The sequence below is a fragment of the Gavialis gangeticus genome, unplaced genomic scaffold (assembly GCF_001723915.1).
Source record: "Gavialis gangeticus isolate Ggan-Ray unplaced genomic scaffold, GavGan_comp1, whole genome shotgun sequence".
Lineage (NCBI taxonomy): Eukaryota > Metazoa > Chordata > Crocodylia > Gavialidae > Gavialis > Gavialis gangeticus.
The window spans coordinates 54,723,435-54,742,936 of NW_017729030.1; the positions used below are offsets into that span (position 1 = coordinate 54,723,435).

General features: G+C 44.9%; 1 long non-coding RNA gene across 1 annotated transcript in view; it reads right to left on the minus strand.

Annotated features, from left to right (window-relative positions):
- LOC109301242 overlaps positions 1-19,502 on the minus strand; it is an 80,477-nt gene that overhangs the window by 14,979 nt on the left and 45,996 nt on the right. The window contains exon 4 of the long non-coding RNA XR_002098483.1: positions 7,577-7,670. This is a non-coding gene — a long non-coding RNA (uncharacterized LOC109301242). The remainder of the gene's footprint in view (positions 1-7,576; positions 7,671-19,502) is intronic.

Below are 19,502 nucleotides of genomic sequence, written 5' to 3' on the forward strand. Positions count from 1 at the left end.
CCCAGCAGGGAGGCGGCAGTTCTGGTCCTTACTGAGGAAGACAGAGGCAAAGAAGTTATTAAATATGTTGGCTTTGTCGTCTGGCGTGACAACCAGATTCCCCGTCTTGTCCTGCAAGGGCCCCATATAGTGTGTTGCAAAAAATGATTCCACAGGAAACATCAAATGTGTTGTAGGACTCCAGTAGTATAAATTATTATACTCTGAGGTTAATAATTCCTTACTTGGGACAATTTGGATGATTGCGCTCATCTTTTGGGTGGAACATGAGGACATTTAAGAGAACTGATTTGAAACAATGGGAGTTTGACCAATGATTTCAATGGGACAAGGCGCAGGTGCTCTGTTATGAAGGTAACTTGAGTATTAAAGCATAAGGTAAGCATAGTCCCCTCTGAATGTCCTATGGATGCCTGTTGCATCCTTCCAGTAAGCCAGTCTTAGGAAATGAGGCTTGTGTGAGTTGTAGCAGTGCATTTGATGTAGGATATTTATAAACAACTGTAACAGACTGCCAATGTGGGCTCACCAGATTGGCTTGAGATACTTACCCTGGGCTAGAAACAGTGCTGGTGAACTCTGAGCACCCCCAAGGGTGGAGCAGGGGAGCCCTGCCCTGTGGAAAAGGAGAAGCCAGTCGAAAGAAGGGGTTTCAATCCCCTCATTTGCATGGGAGGGGGATGGCCACCCTGAGCCCTGGCTGGCCTGTTTGCAAGCCAGGGAGGGACTGCCGGAGGGGATAAAAGCAGCAGCCGAACTGGCGTGGGGGGGCTGCTGACAGTGACTCCGAGGAACGACGTAGGAAGTCAAAGAAGAGCTGGGGTGAGCTGACCCAGCGGAGGGAGCAGAGAGACCCCTCTGAAGAGCCTCAAAGGCCCTGGGAGAAGAAGGCAGCGGCAGTCAGCTGTGCCTCCAGCCCTGCAGCAGAGAGGGAACCAAGACCAGGGCTTGAGGCAGAGAGCTGGTGCCCCAAGGCCCCATCGCAGTGTGCTGGATGTGCCGGGCATCCCGGAGGCTAGGGGTGGCAGTTGGCCCCCCACTCCACCGCAGAGAAGCAGTGGCCAGGAGCTCAGGTGGCATCCTTATCTGGAGCAGGGAGCTGGGCCAGTGAGTTGAGGAAACCCCTTACCTTCCCTGGGGAAGTGGGACAGCAGCAGGCAAGGCATTGGGATCCTGAGGAGCGGCAGAGCACCAGGACGAGGGTCTCCGGGAGCTCGGGGCGCAAGCCAGCGCTCGGAGTGGGATTGGCGAGCCGCGAGGCGTGTGGGGTGCCTGGCCAGTCATCTGGAGCAGGGGTTTAGAGCAATGACCTCTGGGAGCTGCCTGTGCTGCTGACCCTCTGCCACGACTGCCCCAGCAGGGACTCAGCCCTGTCCCTTATTCTGCAGCTGATTGTCATCGGATGGCGTCTCTGATCTTTGTGCTTAAGTCATGCTGATTGCTGCAGGAGCCTACTTTGTTGCTTGCCTTTTTGGTTGCCACAGAGGGTCACCCTTCAGCCCCTTTGTGGGGTTGGGGTTTGATACAACTGGATTGCTGCAGACCAGAAGAGCTTAACCTGTTGCAGTCTGTCACTTATCAGGAAGCCTGTTGGAGCTGCTGGGAGTGAGCACCTTGCTTCCTTGTGGTAGCATCTCAGCAGTGGCTGAAAGCTGCCAATTAACCTACCTGTGGTTCTTGAGTCAAGGGTTGACTAATGCATTCTGGTTTGTTTTGTGATTCTGGTTATGCCATTTAAATTCACTTGTAATTAACCTTTCCTATTATTCTTGTTTTGTAAATAAGGTGTAAATAGTTAAATCAGTTAAGTGTTAGACCTTCTTGGGACCATGGGCTGCTCTGTGGGGAGCAGGCGCCGGCTGGAAAGTAAATTGGTGCTGGCTGGAAGCTCTGCCCCACTCTCATTACAGCATCCCTGATATTGGGCAGGGGTGGCAACTATTGGGCCAGCACCCGGGTTACACAACCTTTGATAAAACCAAGAGCTGAGAGTTGGCACTGTAGAGTGAGATACTATTTTAATTGCTGGATGTTTTAAAAACAAGGCAGGATGTTTTTCCAGAAGCTATACTGTAAATCAGCCAGGAGTGAATTCAGGGTAGTCCTATGGTCTATAACAGGGATCAACATCATATGGTCCATGAAGCCATAGAATCCAACCTGTGGAGCTGAGGGGAGAAGGGCAGCTTTGCCCATTCTACAGCTGGGCAGCTGGGAGGACTGGGCCTGTGCCACACTGTGGCTGTGTAGTTGAGGGGGTTATGCCTGCACTGTGCCTAGGTGTTGGGAAGAAGTGGCAGTGGCAGCAGTGGTTTGGGTTGGGAACACTGGCCTACCAAGGACCTAAGCTGGGTTGATCTGGTCCTCTGCTCCAAAACCTTCCTCACCCCTGGTCTATAGGCTCCAGAAAATAAGACTGGATAGCCACTGGGGTCTCTCCTGTCTTCCTGATCAATGATTCTATCACAGAGTACTTTGGAATTTACATCCATGGTTTTATTTTTTGTTAACAACTTTTCCCTTTCTTTCAACAGATGGACAGGACATTTCAAAATTCCTTTTTACGAAAGACATACATCAGCTCACGCTTAGTCAGACTGAGGTATGTGAAACTGCAGCCAAGACATACAGATGAAGATGTACCAAAATGTTCACCTGGGCTGGCCTTCCCCACACCCTCAATGCAGCACAAAGTATGCAGCTAATATCCAGCCTTAGGTTCCAGTCCTACAATGAACTCTGTTGCTAAAAAACCCCTGTTCTATGTGGGGTCTGTTCTAACCCCTATTCTATCTGGGAGCAAGGGGATTTTCACACAGATCCTGGTGCTGGGATGGTGTCTGCTTCTCTACTGACAGAACAGCTGTCATTGTTTCCTGGAGTTTCTAAGGGTATGATCTGAGTTGCTGGAGGAATGAGAAGAATACTTACTTACACCTCTGAAAATTGATCTTGCCAGCCCAATTCATGATCATTTGATGGTTGAACAAGGCAGGAACATAATCCACAAGGCACAAAAAACCTGATCTGAATTGCTTTGCTTTTTACATCTTCTGAAAACAGTGTAAGAACTTTTAATTGGGCAGGATTTTAGCAGGAGGGATTACATTTTGGGGCACTGTTTAGGAAGTTTGTTGTTTTACATATACTATTCCATTTTAATATTTTATCTAATTCTATAATTTAGCTTGTGTTTTATTGTAAGCCACCTTGAGCCTTTTCTGAGGAGGGCAGCATATTAATCTATTCAGTCAATACATAAAACAGATGTTATGATCTGCGGGAGAGGACTGAGTAAACTTCAGTAAGCCATAACTAGATATAGATCTATGCTGGTGTCTGCAACACAGACAAGGCAAGAACATCACAGAGATGTCCTAAATGGAGACCTAGGGCACGGACAGAAGTGACAGTATTTGCCTGATCTGGCCACAGAAAGTGGCCTATAGCCATAACCAAACACAAATGCATGGTGGCAGACAGCTTCAAAAATGGCTGATGGGGCAAAAATTGCATGACGGTTCAAATGAAGAAGTTTCAGAACAGTGTCTTCTGTAACTTGTGTTTGTGCTGTCTCCCAGCCTGTCACTGATTTCAGAATGGGAAGGAGGAAAGGGAGCAGAGGAAGTTCAGTCAGGGGTTTTTTCAGTCCCCACTGGAGGATGGGACGGGTGTATTGGAGTTCCTCCACCAAGGTGGGAGAACTCCAATACACCTACTTCAACCTCCAGCACTGGGTGGGGAACTCCTAGAACAAGCACCCTCTATTCCCTTTCCCCGCTTCCCTTCTGAAAACAGGGACAGGCTGGGAAGAAAGAGGGGCTGTTGATGGGAAATCAGCTGCAGACTGCACCCACCAGCTAGATTCCCCTCCCACCTGGAACCAGCAGTGAACTTCTGTTTGGTCTGGGGGATCGTTGTAACTCAATGCTTCTTGCAAAGCTTTCTCAGTTGCAGCAGGGAGCTGCACTTCTGTCTGCACCCTTAATCTTCTTTTGTTATAAAAGGTACTTTGTTTTGACTTTCAGTCAGGGTTGTCACATTTGAAAAAAAACAACAACCCAGAAATATTGTAGTGGACCCTCAAAATTAAACTTCTTTAATGAAAGTGATTGTTCATCAAAAAAAATGACGAGCATGGGAACCTACTAGTTGTATGTTTAATATACAGTATGATCATATCACTGTAAATTAAAAACACTGTGTTCATTTCATGCACAGTCACCTCTTAGAATTTGTAATGCCTCAGTCAGATTCCACTTTGACATCCCTGTATTCTGCTGCTGCATACTGGGCGTTAGAAGCACAGGCCCATGTGTGACCTGTCTCTGAGCAAACCCATATGCATGAAGGACAACACACTTAATGTCAACTGGAGATGGAAAAATTTATCATGTTTGACTATTGTTCTACAAATGCAAGCACTCTAACTCTTGTTTTGAGCATGTTTTAGCCACTTTTATAGTTCCCAATCGTGCTTTGTACAAGGGTTGAATATACTGTAAAACTGTACATCTGGCAACACTGCTTTAGCATCTCTCTGTAAAGGGCACTTCTGCTAAGCAGCCTATAAACCCAAGTCTTCTCTTTACAGGGGTGTAAGTTGTAGCTGCGTTGGTCTAAGGACATAGGCAGACAAGGTTCTTTGAGTAAATCTGATCTCTTAGTAGACCAACTCAAATAGTTGGAAAAATTCTTCTTTGCAAGCTTTCAGCTATAAATGCCCTTCATCAGGCTGAGGAAGCATCTGCAGTTAGTATTTGTTCTTCACACACCAACTGCAGATGCTTCCTCAGCCTGATGAAGCATATTTACACCTGAAAGCTTCCAAAAAAGATTTTTTCCAACTATTTGAGTTGGTCTAATAAAAGATATCAGTCTTCTCTTTAGCAACTCACACACAGGCAAATCCTTCAGAATAACTAAAGGGACCTTAAATGTTTACTGCTGTCAATGTGTTCCTCTTTCTTCCCCCAATGTTTGTTACTATCATGCCTCATGTTGTATGTTAATATAGGTCTCCATCCCAAAAAGCAGGTGAACACCTGCTTAAATTTAAAGTTAAGCATGTGTTCGTATGAGAAGGCTGTGTGCTCTGCTATACATAGCTCTGGTTCTGAATTTCTCTGGCATATATCATGCATATCAGCAGTTCAGAATAAACAGTGCATCATAATAATGCCAATTACTTATCAAGAAAGGTGGCTTATGACTGGCTTTGGACCTTTAATGCACTTTTTATGGCAAGTAATTAAAGCTGACTGTGCTTATCAGTGTTGGGAGAGGTGTGCCCACAGGAGCAGATGGCAATTTCCATGCGGTGCAGTACAGGAAGAGCAGGGTGTGAGGGAACACCTCAGAAAATGCAGAGCAACACCCATGATAGATAATGAGGTGATAATTTGAAGATAAATACAGTCATAATAACCCTGTAGTTGACACCAAAGAAAACAGTCTGCTGGACAGGATACCTAGTTGAGAGTGTAAGCAACTTGGGGCAGGGACTTTGTCTTCCTGTATGGTTGCAAAATGCCTGGCATATTTTAGGTACAACTGTAATATAAATAATAATACGTTTCTCCATCACCCTTCACTAGTAGGCAGCAGGGAAACATGGTTGGTTTTGATAAGTGTTTTACTTGCTGCAGATTTTTATCATGGGGTTGATCGCTTCCTATGCTTTGTTGTTTGCTGTATTCTCCCTTTCTATCATTACAAATGGGAAAGCTATTTCTGTCAAGACAAGCTCTCTCTTTCCTGCCTGAATCATTCAGTGATGCTAAAGGGTTGGGTGGTAATGTCACGGCTTATCCACAGAATTGTCTGTGGAGAAACTGGTATCAGCAAGGTCAGGGAGTGCCATCACTTAACTTATCAGGCAGGAAGAAGAGGCTGGTTGGAAAAGAAATTCTCTTTACACAGCCCTATCTTGGCTATTCAGCAACCATAGAAAAGTAAATACAGAAAAAAACATGCAAAAATACATGAGTTACCAAACTGCATTAGATGTGTATGTATAGTAGTATTATACTTCTACCTAAGGCTACTAATCAGTGATCCAGATGAAGGGAAATAAGTACAGGCAGTACTCATCTTACAACATTTTAGTTACAATGTTTTGCACTTACAACATTTATAAATTGACACCCTGTTTCAACTTTATGATGTCAGTTTCAACTTACAACACTTGATCTGATGCGACGCCACGCCAGCGAACATGTTCGCTGTGTCGCCCATCTCCCTGGAGAACATCTGTCCAAACTTCCTTGGACACTTTCTTTATGAAAGCAGACAAGACTCCTGAGAAGACTCTAGCCAAGAACCCTTCAAAAAGACCAACCAAGAACCTTTCAAAAAGTCCAGCAAAGTCACCTCAAAGAAGCCCTTCCAAATCAATATGATTGCTATTTACAGTATATTAATGCAGCTACATTACTCATCTATAATCGATTGAGTACAAAATTCTGGGATATTTTTTATGAAAACAGGGTATCAGGCCTTGGTTCAGGAACAAATCTCCCATTTATAACATTGTTTCTTATGAGAAAATTGGTTGCGAGTTACAATGTTTCAACTTGAGATGCAGTTTTCAGGAACTAATTGTGTCATAAGTCCGAGGACTGTCTGTAATACTAGTGGGCAAGTTCAGTCTTTATCTGACTCCCTGTTCAGTGGGGAGCATATCTGGTATATACCAGTAATTTGGGTGAATTCAGCTTTCACTGTTATCGGACAGGAGAGTTACTTTCTAAACTTCACAGGCTTATCCTGTGGGGTTTAACAATTAATTACCCTTGTGAGTGAATCAATTTTCATAGCAGCAATATAGATGATTATATTGGATCCAAAATTATCCTCTTCATTCAAAAATCCAGCCGCTATATTTGTGTGGTAGTGCTATTACACAGGAAAATATTACCGACTCTTTCCCCATTCTTACAAAGAAGATTCCAAAGGTCACTGCAAATTGTAGAGGTTTTGCTGTCTAAGTTATGGATCCAGTTATCTCCATGTTCTTTTCAGTTGCACAAATACACCTTTCTGGATTTGTAGCAAATAGACCCTTGATGTGTGTGAGAGAGTATCAGTTATTGCTATCAGGCTGGAATTCAACTTCTTTACCTTCTCTCTAGAAATGCTCTAGTCAGCTTCTCACCTTCCCTCTAACTTCCACTCAGGTAATTGCTGGAGATTCCTTCTTTTGTTACTCCTCAGGGCCCCAATTTTCAAAGCTGGGTGCCTAAAAGTAGGCTATCTGGGCCTGAAGTTTCTGAAGTACTGAGCATCCATCACTCCATTTGTAATCCAAGGCAACTATAGGTGACCAACTCATTTAAGTACCCGAATACAGAACTAGTGACCTATTTATAAGCACCCAGAGACAAAATTGTTGTTCAGGCTGTCCATTCACAGCCTAATTTTCTTGTATGTATCCTTCTCAGCATTCTGGCACCTGCTTAGGTTTTTCAGCACTTCCCTTGCTCTTTACACTCCTTTAGATTTGTTTGCAATTAATGGTGAACCTAATGGAAAGCCAGGAGCATAGAAAGAAAGCAACTGATGGTGAGTCTCTTACCTCTGTTTTGTTGGTCTGCAGGCCCAGCAATGGTAGAGTGGAGGCACGGGTTGTGTTTACATTCCAGTTCTGCTCGACAGATAACAAAGCAGCACTACGAGAAAAAATTGCCAGTATCTTACAGAGAAACCTGAAAACAACCCCTGGATCTATGCATATAAATCTTACTTCTCCCATCTCAGGCAAGTGTCATTTCAGTTTTGATTTTTTTTTCATACTTTGCCAGTCTCTGTACTATTATTATTTTTCATTGTAAATGGGGTGTGTTATTTCCACCTTTTATCTGTTTTCAATGTAACTGAGAGAGAACGTTATCCCCATAGATGGGGTTAGCATAAATCTGTGTGCCACTTAAGCTTTGTAAATAAAGCTTAAGTGGGGCTTCATTATTTTGTACACAAGGGTGGATTTCACCCTTGCTGTACACTTCTGATAATCCCATCAGATGAGGCAGTGGACCGCCTCAGTGGGACTTCTAAATTGCAATAGGCAGCAGCAACTTCAGACTTATTAGCTTTCAGAGCTCTTGTCTCCTGGGTGCAGACAGAAGTGACAGTTCTCACCTGATCTGGCCACAGAAAGCAGCTTATAACTGTGACTAAACACAAATGCACAGCTACAAACAGCTCAAAAATGACTGATTGGGTGACCCCTCGTTGCATAAGGTATCAGATAAAGATGTTATAAAATGTAGCATCTTTGCAACTTGTGTTTGTGAGCCTTGCAAACTTATGAAATGGAAAGAGTAGGAACTGAACCTGGGTGAATGTTTTTGGTGAACCGCAAATTTGCTGAAAAATGCAGTTTTGTGGTGGAGATGGGAACACCATAACCATTTGTGCCTTCAGGTCAAATCTGTCCAATAGTTTTGTATGAATAAACATTATTAAGTGACACAATATTTTGTTTCTAACATGTTAAAAAAGTTTAGGCTTTTTATTTCAGTGTGTTTTCATTTAGATATTGATCGGCTCCAGCTCAGGGCTTGGTTAGGAATGGGACAAGCTATGAGATGTAGATAACGATAGACCTCGCTATATCCTGGTGGTTTTAACTCCAGGGTCCTCAATCTGCCATGAACAGAAATAAATCATGGTTTTAAGTAGTACCTAGGCTGAAAGTGTCTACTGCTCTATTCATTACATGATGAGAACTGCATCACTGCTGGCAGTTAAACATCATGTATCCCCTAAAGGCTCTCCCTTTCACTTAACTTCAATGAGGTTTCACTGATTTATACTCCCTTAGATCTGGTCCTCTATTTTGGGGGCAGATGCTCATTATGAAGCATGTTCCCATCTGTTTTGAATGTAGCAACATCATAATTTTGACAAAGGAATAACAAGCAGGGTTTGCATCCTGGGCAAACTCTGTGGGAAAGTGGGGGTGTGGTGGTGGGGAGGTGCCACTGAGTGCCAGAGAGGCAGGGGTTCCAAGAGCCAGCAGGGAGTGCAGGAGTCTTACCTAGGCTGGGGACTCAAAAATAGTCCTCAGTTGCTGCTGCTGCTGCCACTGGAGCTGCAGCATACATAGTCTGCCCATCCTGGCTGTCACTCCTACAATAGTAGCACAGTGTCCATGCACCTGGTTGCTGCTGCAAGAGCAACACTGTGGGGCTGCTTTTGCTGCTGGGGCACAGACACCATGGGCATGAAGAGCAATTCCGGTACCTGCTCCTAAGTTGGTGCCCTGCTTGCCCATCCCTATTTTTTCTGCTGAATTTTGATGCAATTAATGTTACAGATTGGTCCCTTAAAGATAGTTTCTTGCCTCTTCTCACTTGCTCTGTGTTGCTGCCCAATTAGGGAATTATAAAGCAGACCTAAAGGATTTAAGTTTGTGAGTGCAATCCTATTCCATCTTGCTCAACTCCCTGAAAAGCTTAATGTCCCTGGATTCTCCTTGATCCTCATGCTTTTCACAACTTACACCTTAAGGAGAAGATGAAGTGTCCCCTTCATCTAGGTGCTCTAATGATTTTTCAGAGACTCGAGCAAGGTGGAACAGCATCATACTTAGTGCCACTTAGATCCTCGTTGGAAGAATACAATCTGGCCTTTGGGCTTTTGATGTGAATTAGGTTGCACTTTATTTACTCTGTTTGGAGGAAGAATGGGGTCAGGGGTTAAACTGCCTCAGGATGAATTACTGGACAAAATAAGAGGTTAATACATATGTTGTTTAGCATTGTTGGCATGCCCACCCACAGTTCTCCTTGAGATGATACAATCCCTATTGATGAGTTGTCTTACTCTGTTTTTCCTTACCAGTGTCTTTTAGACTGTGGCAGGTAAGTGAAGGACAGGTGCCTATGCTGGAATAATGCTAATAATGGCACTGAGTCAGATCTCATGTGTGTTGGATTCAGGGTATTACTCCCAGTCAAACGACCATAGTTTGTCTCTTCTTCCTTCTCCTGGCTCTCACAATGGATGGACTGTCTAGCAGCAGTTGCATAAGTCATGAATATGAGCTGACACCTGTCAAGTACTTCCTCAGAAACAAGCCAGTTTTCATAGTTGAAATCACACCACTTGTTTGGAATCTTGACCGGATACGCCTCCACAATGGAGCAAGAATGTCATGTCTTTGTATTGTTCTTATTCCAGTCACGCCATTGCAGAAGTCACGGGTGAACAAATAACAAGAGGTCTCTGACTTAGAGAGCTCACAGGACTATTTCAACCATATGTAGCAGGTGAACAATATGACAAACTGTGGTAGCAAGGATGAAAAAGGGCCAAGTAATTGAGGAGAAATTTGTGTTTCCATTAGGTGGGAGTCACAGCAGTTTCAGTCGTCTCAAGCAGCTGCCAGTTTGTTGAGTGGCACACTGAAATTATTTCTAGGACAAATAGAAACAGACTGGTTCTAAGGAGGGATTTCCAAGGGCAAGAGATGGATTTGTGAATCTGGATAGATTTCAATCCCCTCCAAACTATAGGAGGGGACTATAACATTTTGTTACAGTTGTCTGCTCAACTGCTTAAATTCAGAATCTGGTAAGTGATGGGAGTTAAATAAAGTCATTTGATCTAACTGACACACACATTGTGCCTAAGGAGCCAAGTTTTAAAATAGTTTCTAGTTGGTAACTAACTAATTATATGGAATTAGATTGTGCTTTAAATATTCAGTTTCAATAAAAGACACCTTTTTGAAAGATACATTCTAAAGTTATCCAATTACTCCAAAAGCCGAAAATGAAATACTATGGGTCAACTTTGTTACTTTTCTTAACTATTCTAGTCTGAATTTAAAGTGGTGCCCATAGGATAGTTCTACTATTCAGGGCAGGAATATTCTTGTGCAATTTTCCTGCAGGACAGAAAGTCAGCATATAAAATACTCTGTTGTTTCTAGAAGAGAAGCATAAGAGATCCTTCTTGGTCAAGTAATGTGTGTTAAGCAGGTCTAACAATCCCAGAAAACAGTCAAATTTACAGTGTTTCTTTAGAAATACAGATAGGCATAGGTGAGCATTTGTAATACTGGCAGAGATACGCCCCACTTGTTGGTTTCTTCCCAATCCTGCCTTGCCTCCTGTCACTTGCTTGCCATGCCTTTGATGTTACTGTTGATAGGAGGGGTCCTTGAGGGGCGGTAGTCACCTCATGTGGTAAGATGTTCTGTCCACCTTGATTGACCAAACCTGGGGCCTTTTGCCTTCTCACAATACTTCCCTTTTAAGAGGACATGCCCTGTAGGTTACTGGGGCACTTTTCAGGGACTCGGCTGTCACACCTTCAACCCCATTTTCCTCTCTGGACACACCTTTTGCCTGAACCTGATATTCAAGACCTCAGCCTTTAGGGTTTAGTAATCCCTTTCTTGGGGTCCACTTGTACCTCTGTATTCTCTGCCGTCCTGTCTCAGGGCTTGACCTCTCGTACTTATTTTAGAGGAGCATCCTCAAGCGCCCTTGTCTGTGGTCTGCTCATCACCTCTTATAGCTACTCCCAGTCTACCAGTTAACCTAACCAAAACATAAATACAAAATAAATAACAATTTTTTCACAATCTCGGGTTAATACTTCCCTGCAGCCTAAGAGTTCTCCTTGGCTTCTTATTCACAGCTCTCTGGCACTGCCTGGGCACTGGTCAGCCCTCCTCTGGCAACCACCTTAGGCAAGAACTCCATACCCTGCAGCCTGCTGGGCCAGATTGTCCCCCTTCCAGCTCAGGGACTGGGTTTATATTCCTCAACCCAGCCCCCTGTCTCTCTTTCCCCAATGCCAGATGCAGCTAATTGCCTCATTAGGTGCCTGATCCCTGGCCCTTTACCCACTTAAACCCTCCTAATAACAAGGGCAAGAGTTTCTTGTTATGTTACAACGTTATACAGCTGAATGCCCTATTATGTCCTTGAAGGAGAGGGTGATTTGGAATCTAGATCCTGCTCTAGACCTCAGTTTGAAGTTTCATCCTCTCCCCTGCAACAGGAAGAAGCCAAAACTTACAGCTGAACTTTGGACGATCATGGATATTCAGAAAAGTATCTTGGTTTTTCCTGCCAGGCCTATCTCTGCATTTATTCTATATCATTCAAACTCTAGTGGTTTTTATCACTTGAGGTCATAAGGCCTTGAAACTGCAAGTGATAAAACCATTGCTAGCCACTTTCTTAACTACTTCTGAAAACTGTCACTATGCATGTGTTACCAAAAACTATAGTTTTGAGACAGGATATAAATCAATAGAACTATGTGATTGAACACCTACTAAAAATCCAGGGTAGGTCCTCATTTGCATGGCAGGCTAGGAGGATCCGATAAGGAGAATGAGTAAACCTTCAACCCTGCATCTATTCAGCACCATGTCTCAACTTGTACTCAGTGCAAAACTGCTTGCTCTTGGGAGCAGCTGGAATAAGCTGTCTGTCAGTCTGGTGCATCATCTATGGTCTTGCAGACATGGTCACAGGTAGCTTTGAGAGCTAGCAGTAAAATTTACCACCTGTTCCACAGTGTGGATGGTAAGCACACTGGAAAAAAATTAGTGATATTTTAGTAATCTATTCATATGTTTCAAGCAGAAAGATAATGGTATTTTGGATACTTAATAGATGCCATAGAAAGAGAGCTAGGTCTAGAATCTGTTGGATGTTTGACTTCTTAATACCCTGAATCTTCCTAAAGGTCCACTTAGAATCCCCTCTTCTTCTGAGGGTTCTAGGCTGCCTCAGGGGTTCTTACTGCCTCTTCTCAGATGGCTGCAACCAAACAAGGGCCCATTTTTAATCAAACCAACAGTGAAAATGGAAGATATCATTCATGGCCAAGTGAGCACATCACAGCCTTAGAAACACCCTAGATAAGATTAATTCTTCCCCTGGCATTGCAGCAATAATGTGAACCATGGTCCAATTCCTTCCTCCCCGTAGCACTGGCACCAGAGAGGCCCAGATTTCTTTCCTCTGACTCTATATAGTTTACAAATTCAAGGTTTTCCTGGCAGAACTCCAATTCACACTCAAAACCTCTCTGTGGGAACAGAACCCCTCACTCTGAGTGAAGAGTTACCCATTTCTGCCACTGCCAAACAACTGGCTGAAGTTGTATGTGGACACCTCTATGCCTTCAGCTGTCGCAGTCCATTCACTTGCTGGTGTCTTCCCGAGGTACACTTTGGACGAGGCCTAACTGTGTTGCTGGTATGGTAGCAGCAATTCCAGCAGCACAGCTGCTGCTCTTTTTGCAATCCCCCTAGGTCCAGCACCTGGAGTTGGTGGTATACCTCCCTCTACCCTACTTCATTACACTACTGATTTGTACTTTGGTGGCATAATTTCTGTAGTGGAGCCACAAGTGTGTGTCTGCGCGCTTCCTGACAGCTTGGCAGTGGTAGTTGCTCTCTTTCACCAGAAATCCTTGCAGCAGAGAAATATGTGTGTAAATAGATATGGGTTCAGTCTGCAGGACAGAAAGTGGAGTCAGCTCATAGCCAGGATCCCCATGGCAGCAGTGGACCCAAATAGCAAGGCAGTCACCAGTGCCATAGCAGTGAAGTTTGGTGCCCAGGGCAAAGCCTGCAGCTGCAGCCTGCCCTTGTCCCGCACACAAATCCAAGGGGCGTATGCCCCCCACATGCTTGCCTGGGAGTGCATAGTGGTGGGAGCCAGCCTTCCCCCATCCCCGCATCCCCCAAAATAAGCGACATGCACTCTGCCCCACTCCCTGCCCTGGCTGGACAGTGCCTGTTGGCACTCCTTCGATTCGGCGTCTGGGGCTGTCGCCCTGCTCATCCCCTCCTTGCTACAGCACTGACCGTCACCATCCCATTTTTCCCCTTTCTGGCATCTTGCCCTGCAAAGTGTACAGCTGGCTACATGTTATTGCCATGAGAAAGATGGTTGGAAGATCTCTGGCACTGCTCCATAGTGAGCAGAAAGTACTGCCATCTGTCCCAGAGCCACAGGCTTTGCCATATGCAACATGAGTCATTAATTGCTTTCAAACAACAAGTCATCTGTCATTATTTTTAGTTATTTATCTAGCACCCAGCATTTGCTTAGGTTCTTTAGAAACATAGCTTGCATCTACACATGCCATTAAGATGACAAGATGAACTCCAGCAGAGTTTGCACTGGCGTTTATCACAGCACCTGAATGGCACATGCTCAAACTGCTGTGATCTAGGGTGCACGTGCAGATGTGCCTGAGACTGCAGCAGTTTGAGCTGAGGCAGGTAAGCCCCAAGCTGGCAGGAGGCCCAGGGGGTCAGCCGCAGGCTCCGGGAAGTGGTGGACGGACTGGCTGGGGTATGAGAGTGCCCCAGCACATGAAGCCCTGTGGCTAGGTGGCAAGTAGGTGTCTGGCCCACAACTGCCTGCGTCATCATTTACATGAGCATTTAGGCAGAGTTATTTTCACCATTGTAAGATAGAACTGTCCCCAATAGTACTATATTACAGTGGTGAAAATTAGTTTGTTGCACTCTGTAGCATTGCACATGTAGACTGTGATGCTTTACACTACAACAAATTAGTCTGCTGCACAGTTAAGTGCACATGTAGATGTACGCACAGAGCCTAGAATTAGGAGGCAGATGTTTCCACTTGTCCTTAGGAACCATGCAACTGAGTTAGCTGACCTCAGTTTTCAATGAACGTTTTATTGAGTCCCATCTCTGAGGATGCATTTGGTTTTCTGCTGTGATGCCACAGCTACAGTGATGAAGCAGCTAAAAATAACCATGCGCCACTGGTACAGTGCAGTATAGGCTGTTACTGCACCGTCATTTAGTACTTGCTTTTGGTGCTGTCATTTTGTACTTCCTTTAATACTAAATGATGGTGCAGTAACAATGGTGCCATAGGGACACCACTGTAGCCGTGGCGTCACAGTTTGTGCCTGCCAATGCTACGTCGCCATAGCACATTGCTATGGCAACATAGTGTCACGTGTAAACATACCCAGAGTTACATAAAGAGAAAAACTGAAATTTCCAAACCTTTACATGGACAGGAAAGAGAGAGGCCAAATGAAAGGCTCAGCATTATAGACATAGGTACAGACAGATAGAGAGAATACCAGATAAAACTCACACAAATGAGAGACAGTGGGAGGTTCTTTTTTTTTCAGCCACAATTGAAGTTTCGCCAAAATCCAGTGTCTTGGTGCAGTGTGCCTGAAGTAAACTATTTTCATTAAATTGGCATCAGATTTGTATAGATAAACTTGTCACACTTAATATCAGTTATGAATAACTTATATGGGGGTGATTCATGGATGTTTTAATGAATGGTTAATCCATTCCTATAAAGTCCAGTAAGTTGCTTATAAGTCTGCAGCCATTTCTGCTGCATTCCTAACACTAGATAACACAATATTCATGTGCATGCTTGTAACATGTATTGATCATACATTCACCCCGTCTAAAGGGAACCTTAATATAATGTGACAACTATTCTTATGTTAAAGAAAGAGAGAGTTTTTCTAAGTAGAAAGCTGAGCAGTATAGGATTACAATTCAGTGGATGAGAAAAACATTATAGATCTGTGTGTAACGTGCAGACGTCAACAAGATTGGAAGGGGCAATCCATGGGAACCCTCTGCCATATGGGGATTAAGGGATACTTTGTCTTACTTCACAGCACTTAATGAAGTAGGTTGTTGCCTTGGAAAACTCAAGCATCTCTGAACTAGATAGTCTTGAAAGCGCCACCCTGCCCTACCTCCTGTTTGTCTTGTCATAGTTCCCTCTTCTTTGCCTCATCCATATTCAAAGAATGTTTGTGGAACATGTACAGAGAATCATATCATCTACACTTGATTTGCCTCAGGGTGTTTTCACAAAATTACTTAACTCTCAGGATGAAAATCAGGTTCAGATAAAGCAGAATCAGAAGTGACACTAATTTTTTTTTGGTTCAGGCTAAGATTAAGTGTATATTTCAGGAACACATAGCAGAATGACTTTATCTTTCTTCCCAAAAGCTCATTCTTCTTTCCACCAGGACCTGGTATATGTAGCCTCTGAAATGCTATTGCTACCACAGGAGGCATAAGACACAACTTCAGTCTAAGGGCCTGAACAAATAACCCACTTAGATTGGCATCACACCAGTGTATAAAACTAGCAGACAGATGATGCACAGCCCTAAGCCAGGATAACATCGCCTAAACTATGGAGAATTATATCTGAAAAAAATGGGCCAAACTCCACCAATGTAAGGTATAATGGTTTAGATAGTGTCTCTCTCTGTCCTTCCTGAGGAATTTGCATGCTAAAGCAAACAGCTCCTCCTCCACCAAGTAATAGTAGTCAGTACCTGCAACCACCCCAGAATAATTCATGCCCAGTTCTTTCCTGATTCCAATATAATTTAGATTGGTGTATCAAACCTACAGAAAGTATAGCAAGCTGTGTGTTAGTTTAGTAGGGACCAACCTTTTGGCAGGCATGCTACAAATTAAGCCCTTAGTGCTTTCCTGAGTGCCACTTCAATCCCTTTCTCCTGCCCAATCTTCTGCTCTGCTTTCTACTCTCTGCCCTATACTCCCTCATTGACCTGCTCCTCTATTTTCTGCTCCCTTCTCTATCTGCCACTGTGCTGCCTGCCCTTCCTTTGATCTGTGGTATGCCACAAACAGTGGCTGCCTGTGTCACTTGTGGCATGCATGCTACAGGTAGGCCATCCCTCTGTTAGTCTGTTCAGGGCTTAAGGTGCTTCTATGGCCCTTGTTACCAGTTTCTGAGCACCTAGCAATCTTTCACATAATTACTCTTGGAAGACTCCTGGAAGGCAATGCAGTGGTTTTAGTCCGTCGTATGGATACAGAATTAAAGCATGAAGAAGCTAAGCACTTCCTACAGTGCACAGCATAGCAAGGAGGTAAATCTGATCTTCTGAGTCTCAGACACCCTACACACCTGCCCATCCTTCCACCCCATTGATCTGCCAATGGGAACAGTGAAACCAAGAGAGAAGCCAGGCTCCTGGAAAGGTGACAGATTGCTGAGCCTCTGTACATGGAACTGGAGTACAAAATTTGTGGACCACAGATGCAGCTCAAGCAGGTCCAAGGAGGTGATCCTCCCCCTCTATGCAGCACTGGTCAGGCCGCAGCTGGAGTACTGCGTTCAGCTCTGGATGCCGCACTTCAAGAGGGATGTGGACAACATGAAGAGGGTCCAGAGGAGGGCCACTCCCCTACGAGGGCAGGCTACGGGTTCAGCTTCCATAAGAAAAGGCTCACACAACCTGTTTAGCCTCCATAAGAGAAGGCTGAGGGGGGACCTAGTGGCCTGTTACAAACTAGTCAGAGGGGACCAGCAGGCATTGGGGGAGTCCCTGTCCCCCAAGCACTACCAGGAGTGACTAGAAATAATGGTCACAAGCTGGCAGAGGGTAGATTCAGATTAGACAATAGGAGGCGCTACTTCACGGTCAGGGTGGCTAGGATCTGGAACCAACTTCCAAGCGAAGTGGTGCAGGCTCCTACCCTGGGGTCTTTAAGACAAGGCTAGACAATCACCTTGCTGGGGTCATTTGACCCCAGTACTCTTTCCTGCCATGGCAGGGTGTCAGACTTGATGATCTGCTCAGGTCCCTTCTAACCCTACTAACTATGAAACTATGAAAGGAATGGCTGGAAGATATATTGCTTACTTTAGTTGCCTTTAAGTATAGACTACAAGATCTGATTCATCTGAGGCAAGGCTGAATGTCATGAGAAGTAACTTAGGGTCGCCTCTGGAGGAGGTTATGATGGCAATCATATGGCATGCACCCCCTGAGCTTGGCAGTGTACCTCCTCACCACTTGCCACCTCCACCCCTCCACCAACACCACTGGCGGCATCTATGGGCGGTCTCTGATTGCTGCTGGCTGCTGCCAACACTGCCAGTGGTGTCTGGGTAGTTGCCGACCACTGGCCAAATCCCCACCCCCACCCTGCCACCGACAGTGCTGCAACCGCCTGCAGGAGCTCGCTGCTTCTCTGCTGTCAACAGTGCCTTCACCTGCGGGAGCTCACTGTGTCCCCCCAACCTCCAGGGCACACAGCGTTCATGATAGCAATGGTGCTTTATCAGAAATGCACAGTCTGTAGAAGGCATTAGCTATAGTGAGCCAGATATTCCCACAACCCTGTAGTAATGACATATTGCACAGAAGGACCCTGGAGCAGGAATTCTTCAGCCTAACCCAGCAGCTGGGCAATTCCTACAGTTCAGGCTGCTAAGCAGCTTTTCCGTGATCTGTTCTTCCCCAGCAGAACCAGATTCCATTACATTGAGTACTCCCCCTCCCTATGGTAGCAGAGACAGAGTTTGGCCCTGCATTTGCTACTCAGGAGTTCTGTTTTTTCTCATGCCACAATGGTAACGTGCTAGCAAGGCCCAGGTAGATAATGACCAAGGCAAATTGGGCAGTTTATCTAAGGTGCTGAGTTTGCAGAAGTCCACAGTAAAATTTTCTTTCATTTTGGGCATGTCTGTAATTGTGTGGCACTCCAGAGTGTGCTGCCACCACACCCAATCTGCATGAGTCAAACCTAAACATGAAGTAATGAAGCCACCTGAAGGGTGCCTCCTTCTGCCACACTCAGCATTGTGTGTCCCATGAGTTTGAGAGCAGCAGCAAGGAGCTCCCTCAGGCAGGCTTCACTGTGGGAGTGGGTAAGCAGGATGGGCTTTATGAAACCAATGTTTGGAGCCCTGTAGTAACAATATAGATGTACCCTGGGGAGCCAGGCCCTCTTCAGACATGTGGTGGAGATCAATTTCCTATTTCCAAGCCAAAGTTAAGGAGGGATTTAATTCAGATGATAACCCTGAGTACTGGATGGCTTGTTAAATTCCATTGGCCCCTTCTAGACTGTTTTATAGCCCCCATCCTGCAGTGTGCTTACTTGCAGTCTAACAGTTATGCAAGTGCTTAAAAGTTAAATCTGTAAAACTGCTGAGTTCCCACCCTGAGATTTTCAGTAGTCATTTTCAGTCTGGTTAAAAATACTGATCATATACTGATAGGCAGCGATGAAGATTGTTTAGTTGCATGGTATCTAGGCACTTTTGCTTCTAGTCAATCTAAAAGAATGAAAGGGACAGAAGTTCAGTTCCCCGCTGAAACTCAGAATGTTTTCTGCAAAGCATTCTGAGTGTTACCTCAGACCAAACAGAAGCTCACTGTTGATATGGGGGGAGGGTCTAGCTGGGGCTGGGAGCCTGCAGCCACGTTCCCATAGCAATGGCCACAGCTGTTGCCAGTGCTTGCTTTTTTCAGAATGGGAGTGGGGAAAGGCAGTGGAGGAAGCTCCTTTTTGGGATTCCCCAGCCAGTGCTGAAGAGTGGGGTGGGAAAATTTGAGCCCCCCCACACCTGAGGGGTGTGGGCTCCAATACACCTGCCCCACCCTGCAGTGAGAGCTGAAAAACTCCCAGAACTCCCTCTACACCCTTTCCCCCCCCCCCCCCTTCT